Below are 8,036 nucleotides of genomic sequence, written 5' to 3' on the forward strand. Positions count from 1 at the left end.
TGAAAAACAACAATGAAAATCAGCAAAGGGGATTATTACACTAAAAGAAAAACCAAAGGAGAAACCAAGTCGACCTAAACATCCAAAATAAACAAAAATTACCAGGATACAAATCGTATCTCAACAATAAAACTGTATGTTAGTGGCCTAAAGTCACAAATCAAAAGATATAGATTGACAGATTGAATTTAAAAATACCCAATAATATGCTGCCTTTAAGAATCTCATCTCAAAAGAAAAGATATCTACAGACTAAATGTGAAAGGCTGGGAAAAAATACCACTCACATGGACTATGGAAACAAGCAGGGATTTCCATCCTCATATCAAATAAAGTAGACTTCAAGCCAAAGTTAATCAAAAGAAATGAAGAACATTTCATACTGCTTAAGGAAATCATACATCAACAAGACATAGCATTTATAAATATATATCTCAAACAATGGAGTATCTATGTTCATCAAACTCTTCTCAAATTCAAGAGTCAAATAGACCAAAGCATGATAATTCTGGGTGACATACCTCTTTCACCACTGGATAGATCTTCCAAACAAAAGCTAAACAAAGAAATTACAGAACTCAATAATATAATCAATAAATTAGACTTAACAGACATATAGTCTATTTCATTCATCAGTGACTGAATTCACTTTCTTCTCAGCAGCACATGGATCCTTCTCTAAAATAGATAATATATTATGCCACAATGCAACTCGGCAAACACAAAAAGTAGATACTAACCCACATTCTATCAGATCATAATGGAATGAAATTAGAAATCAATGGTAAAATAAAAAATAAAAGCTACACCAACACCTGGAAACTAAATAGTATGCTGTTGAATGAACAGTGGATTATAGAAGACATCAATGAGGAGATTAAAAAATTCTTAGAGGTAAATGAGAACACTGATACCACGTATTAAAATTTCTGGGACAGTAGTAAAAGGAGAGTTCATTGCATGCAGTTCATTTCTTAAAAAGAAAAAGTCAACAAATAAATGATCTAACATTACATCTCAAAGCCCTACAAAAAGAGGAACAAAATAATACCAAAAGCAGAATAAGACAGGGAATAATTAAAATCAGAGCTGAAATCAATAAAATTGAAACAAGAAACAATTGAAAAAATTAACAAAACAAAAAGTTGGTTCTTTGAGAAAATGAATAAAATTGATAAAACCTTAGCCATGCTAAAAGAGAACAAAAATTCAAATTACTGACATCTGTGATGTAAAAGGATATATGACAGACCCTACAGAAATGTAGGAGATAATTAGAAATTACTTGGAAAATTTGTACTCCAATAAAATAAAAAAATATTGAAGACATCAAAAAATTTCTGGAGTCATATGATTTGCCCAAACTGAATTAGGAGGACATACACAAGTTAACAGATTAATTTCAAGCAATGCAATAGAAGAAGTCATCAAAAGCCTACTAACCAAGAAAATCCCAGGACCAGATGGATACACAGCTGAGTTCTACAAGACCTTCAAAGAAAAACTAATACCAACACTTCTCAAATTATTTCATAAAATAGAAAAAGAGGGAAAACTTCCAAACTCATTCTATGAGGCTAATATCACCCTGATTCCAAAAACCAGACAAAGACACATTAAAGAAAGAAAACTTCAGACCAATATCTCTAATAAATATAGATGCAAATATTCTCAATAAAATTATGGCGAATCGAATTCAAAACATATCAAAAAGATAGTGTAACACAATCAAGTGTGATTCATCTCAGAGATGCAAGTTTGTTTCAACATACAGAAATCAATTTTTCACATCAATAGACTTAAAGATAAGAATCATATTATCATCTGATAGATTCAGGAAAAAAAATTTAAAAATACAGCACCCCTTCATGTTCAAAACAGGAGAAAAATAAGGATAACAAGAACATATCTCAACATTGTAAAAGCCATCTATGCTAAGCCTCAGACCAACATCATTCTAAATGGAGAAAATTTGAAAGCATTCTTTCTAAAAACTGGAACAAGACAGGGATGCCCTCTTTCACCACTTCTATTTAACATTGTTCCTGAAACACTGACCAGAGCAATTAGACAGAAGAAAGAAATTAAAGGATTGTACATAGAAAAGAAGAACTTAAATTAGCACTATAGGCTGACGATATGATTCTATACTTAGAAGACCCAAAAAGCTCCACCAGAAAACTTCTAGAACATGTAAATACAAAATCAACACCCATAAATTAAAATCATTTCTGTATATCAGTGATAAAGACTTTGAGAGGGAAATGAGAAAAACTATTCCATTTACAATAGCCTCAAAAAATAAAACAAAACACCTGAGAATCAACCTAACAAAAAAGGTGAAAGACCTCTATAATAAAAACTACAGAACAATAAATAAAGACATTAAAGAAGACCTTAGATGTTGGAAATATCTCCCTTGTTCTTAGATAGGCAGAATTAATATTGTCAAAATGACCATACTAACAAAGCAGTACGAAGATTTAATGTAATTCCAATCAAAATTCAATGACATTCCTCATAGAAATAGAAAAAGCAGTCATGAAATTTATCTGGAAAAATAAAAGAGACCCGGAATAGCTAAAGCAATCCTTAGCAGGAAGAGTGAAGCAGGTGGCATCACTATACCAGACCTTAAACTATACTACAGAGCTATAGTAACAAAAACAGCATAGTATTGGCACCAAAACAGAGTGGTAGACCAATGATACAGAATAGAGGACATGGAGACAAACCCACATAGTTACAGTTATCTTATATTAGGCAAAGGCCCCAAAAACACACATTGGAGGAAAGATAGCCTCTTAAACAAAGGGTGCTGGTAAAACTGGAAATTCATATTCAACAAAATGAAATTAAACTCCTCTCTCTCTCACTATGCAAAAAAATTAAAGTTGATCAAGGACATAAGAATTAAGAGACACTATGCCAAATACAAGAAAAATGAGGCCCAAATCTCCATCATGTCAGATTAAGCCCTGAGTTCCTTAAAAAGACTTCTATAGTGTAAGAATTAAAATCAAGAATTAATGAATGGGTTCATTTTGAAATGAAAAGCTTCTTCTAGGCAAAAGAAACAATCAGATGAATACAGAACATATAACTTGGGAGCAAATTTTTACCACTTGCACATCAGATAGAGCGCTAATCTCTAGGGTATAAAAAGAACTCAAAAAGCTAAACACCAAAAAAAAAAATAAGTAATCCACTAAATAAATGGGCTAAGCATCTGAACAGACACTTCTCAGAAGATGATATATAATCAATCAACAAATATATGAAAAAATATTCAACACCTCTAGGAATTAGAGAAATATAAATCAAAACTACTCGAAGATTTCATCTGTCGGCTATTAAGAATACAAACAACAATGAGTGTTGGCTAGGATGTGGGGGGAAAGGCACACTCTTACATTGCTAGGGGGACTGCAAATTGGTGCAGCCAATATAAAAAGCAGTATGGAGATTTCTTGAAAAACTTGGAATGGAACCACCATTTGACACAGCTATGCGCTCCTTGGTCTATACCCAAAGGACTTAAAAACAGCATACTACAGGAACACAGCCACATCAATGCTTATGGCAGCACAATTCACAAAAGCTAAACTGTGGAACCAACCTAGATGTCCCTTAAGTACATGAATGGATAAATAAAATGTGGCATATATACACAATGGAATATTTCTCAGCATTAAAAGAGAATAAAATCATGGAATTTGCAGGTAAATAGATGGAGTTGAAGAATATAATGCTAAGTGAACTTAGCCAATACCCCCCCAAAACAAATGCCCAACGTTTTCTCCGATATAAGGAGGCCGATTCATAGTGGGGTAGGGAGGGAGAGCATGGGAGGATTAGATGAACTTTAGATAGGGCAAAGGGGAGGGAGGGGAAGGGAGGGGGCATGGGGGTAGAAATGATGGTGGAATGAGATGGACATCATTACCCTAAGTACACATATGAAGACACAAATGGTGTGAATATACTTTGTATTTAACCAGAGATTTAGACATATAGAGCACAAATTTTTATATGAATTGTAATATAGTTCATTGTCATATGTAACAAATCAGAATAAAAAAAAATATAAATTAATCACGTGAACATACTTAAAGATAAGAATCATATGATCATCTCAATAGATGCAGAAAAAGCATTCGGTAAAATACAGCACTCCTTCACATTCAAAACACTGAAAAACTAGGGATAACAGGATCATATCTCAACATTGTAAAAGCTATCTATGCTAAGTCTCAGGCCAGCATCATTCTAAATATAGAAAAATTGAAGGCATTCCCTCTAAAATCTGGAACAAGACAGGGATGCCCTCTTTTGTCATTTCTATTTAACATAGTTGTTGAAACTCTAGCCAGAGCCATTAAACATATGAAAGAAATTAAATGGATATGGATACAAAAAGAATTCAAACTCTCACTATTTCATGATGACATGATTCTTTACTTAGAGGACCAAAAAAAATCCACCACAAAACTGTGAGAACTAATAAATTAATTCATCAAAGTAGCAGGATATAAAATCAACACCCATAAATCAAAGGCATTTCTGTACATCTTCGACAAATCCTATGAAAGAGAAACTAAGAAAACTGCCTCATTTATAATAGCCTTCATAAAAAATGAAATACTTGGGAAACAACAAAAGAGGTGAATGACCTCTACAATGAAAACTACAGACACTAAAGAAAGAAATTAAAGAAGACCTTAGAAATTGGAGAGATCTCCCTTTCTCTTGGATATTCAGAATTAATGTTGTCATAATGACCATGCTACCAAAAGCACAACACAGATTTAATGCAACTCCAGTAAAAATCCAATGACATTTCTCATAGAAATATAAAAAGTAGTCATTAACTTCATCTGGGAAAAAAGAGGCCCAGAATAGCTAAAGCAAACCTTATAAAGACGAGTGAAGCAGATGTCATCACTATACCAGACTTTAAACTATACTACAGAGCAATAGTCACAAAACAGCATGGTATTGGTACCCAAATGCCTTGTCCAATAGCACAGAATAGAGGACAATAGACTAACCCACATAAACACAGTTATCTCATATTAGACAAAGGCACCAAAAATATATTGGAGAAAAGACATACTCTTCACAAATTGGTGATGGGAAAACTGGAAATCTATATGCAGCAAAATGAAATTATACCTCTCTCTCTCACCATGCACAAAATTCAACTGAAGTGGATCAAGGACCTAGGAATTAAACCAGAGACCCTATGCCAAATAGAAGAAAAAGTAGGCCATAATCTTCATCATGTCAGATTAAGCCCCTACTTCCTTAATAAGGCTACTAAAACACAAGAAATAAAATCAAGAATAACCAAATGGGATGGATTTAAACTAAAAAGCTTCTTCTCAGCAAAAGAAACAATCAGTGAGGTGAATAGATAGCATACACTTTGGAGCAAATCTTTACCCCTCACATATCAGATAGAGCACTGATCTCTAGGGTATATAAAGAATTCAAAAAGCTAAATAATAATAATAATAATAATAATGATAATGATGGCAGCCCCATCAATAACTGGGCCAAGGAAATTAACAGACATTTCTCAGAAGGTGATATACAATAAATCTGTAAATACATTGAAAACTATTCAGCATCTTTAGCAATTGGAGAAATGCAAATCAAACCTACTCTAAGATTTCATCTTACTCCAGTCAGAATGGCAGCTATTATGAAGACAAACAACAATAATTGTTGGCGAGGATGTGGGGAAAAAAGGCACATTCATATATTGCCAATATGGAAAGCAGTATGAAGATTCCTCAAAGAAGTAGAACTAGAACTGTAATTTGCCCTAGCTATCCCACTCCTCAGTTTATACCCAAAAAGACTTAGAATCAATATACTTCATTTACAGAGCCACATAAATATTTATAGCATCACCATTTGCATTATCTAAATTTTGGAGCCAACCTAGATGCCTTTCAGTAGATAAATGAATAAAGAAAATGTGATATATATAATATACATACACACAGACAGACACACACACAATGGAATATTATTCAGCATTAAAAGAGAAAGAAAGGATGGCATTTGCAGGTAAATAGATGGAGCTGGAGAATATAATGCTAAGCCACGTAAGCCAATCCAAAAAAATGAAATGACAAATGTTTCCTCTGATATGTGGATGCAGATCCGTATTGGGGATAGGAGCGTGGAGCTTTGGAGGAACAGAGAAACTTTAGATAGGGCAAAGGGGAAGGAGAGGAAGAGAGGGGGCATGTGAGTAGGAACAATGGTGGAATGAGATGGACACCATTACCTTAAGTACATGTAAGAAGATATGAACGGTGTGACTCTACTTTGTGTACAACCAGAGACATGAATAATTGTGCTCTATGTGCGTACTATGACTCAAAATGCATTATACTGTCATTGTGTAACAAATTAGAATAAATAAATAAATTTTTAAAATAGAGGACAAGGAGATTGTGAAATTTTTTTGTATGCAATGACAAAATATTTGAATTATTTTAAAAATAATAGAGACATTTTAACATTATATGTGCATCTAAATCCATATGTATTTTATATCATATTTCATTTTTCCTAACTTAAAAATTAAAATAGCATTGGCATATAAAACTACTATTTAATATGAAATGCTATTCAAATTTAAGGTACTCATATTATTTATTTTAATTATTTATATTTATTTTAATTCATAGTGATAATAATGCAGAATAAGTTTTCTGTTATTGTGGCTCTTTTTAAGAATAAAAAAACAATTACAAATGAGTCCTCATAAGGTATATTTAAGTACTCTCTTATCCTATCACTATACTTATGTTATTGTATATTACAATTTGAAGAACATTTTCATTGCAGAAATTAAGGATACAAAAGTTTCAGTTTGAGAGTTTAGTTTAAAAGCATTAAAATAGGACAATTCATAAAAGTGACTTGCTCAAAAATGTAAATACAAAAGTCATTGTGTGATCTCCACACAATTCTAATTACCAGAATCCAAAATCATTTCTTATTATCTTTATTGGCCCAAACTCTGTGTGCATGATAACTCCATCTGTTTTAGAAAATGTGCAATAAGGGCTCTCACAGCCATTGCAGTACATTGAGCTCCATAGAGACAGCGCCAGTGTAAGTGAGAGCCGGAAGGGCACTGGGTCACTCTGTGCCTCACTATGGAAAAATAACTATACATGGGCAAAGGAGATCCTAAGAAGCTGAGAGGCAAAATGTCATCATATGCATTTTTTGTGCAAACTTGTCAGGAGGAGCACAAGAAGAAGCACCCAGATGCTTCAGTCAACTTCTCAGAGTTTTCTAAGAAGTGCTCAGAGAGGTGGAAGACCATGTGTGCTAAAGAGAAAGGAAAATTCGAAGAAATGGCAAAGACGGACAAGGCCCGTTATGAAAGAGAACTGGAAACCTATATCCCTCCTAAAGGGGTAACAAAAAAGAAGTTCAAGGATCCCAATGCACCCAAGAGGCCTCTGTCGGCCTTCTTCTTGTTCTGTTCTGAGTATTGCCCCCAAATCAAGGGAGAACATCGTGGCCTATCCATTGGTGATGTTGCAAAGAAACTGGGAGAGATGTGGAATAACACTGCTGCAGATGGTAAGCAGCTTTATGAAAAGAAAGCTGCTGAGCTGAAGGAAAAATACGAAAAGGATATTGCTGCCTACCGAGCTAAAGGAAAACCTGATGCAGCAAAAAGGGAGTTGTTAAGGCTGAAAAAGGCAAGAAAAAGAAGGAAGAGGAGGAAGATGAGGAAGATGATGATGAGGAGGAGGAAGATGACGAAGATGAAGATGATGATGATGAATAAGTTGTAACTAGCGCAGCTTTTTTTTTTCTTGTCTATAAAGCATTTAACCCCTCTGTACACAACTCCCTCCTTTTAAAGAAAAAATTGAAATGTAAGGCTGTGTAAAATTTGTTTTTAAACTGTACAAAGTCTTTTTTGTGTAGTTAACACACTACTGAATGTGTCTTTAGATAGCCCTGTCCTGGTGGTATTTTCAATAGCCACTAAC

The 8,036-nt window shown here is 33.8% G+C and overlaps 1 pseudogene; it reads left to right on the forward strand.

The window, feature by feature from the left end:
- Window positions 1-7,199: 7,199 nt before the first annotated feature.
- LOC113176009 (high mobility group protein B1 pseudogene) lies at window positions 7,200-7,828 on the forward strand (annotated as a pseudogene).
- The last annotated feature ends 208 nt before the right edge of the window (window positions 7,829-8,036 follow it).

The sequence above is a fragment of the Urocitellus parryii genome, chromosome X (assembly GCF_045843805.1).
Source record: "Urocitellus parryii isolate mUroPar1 chromosome X, mUroPar1.hap1, whole genome shotgun sequence".
Taxonomy (NCBI): Eukaryota; Metazoa; Chordata; class Mammalia; order Rodentia; family Sciuridae; genus Urocitellus; species Urocitellus parryii.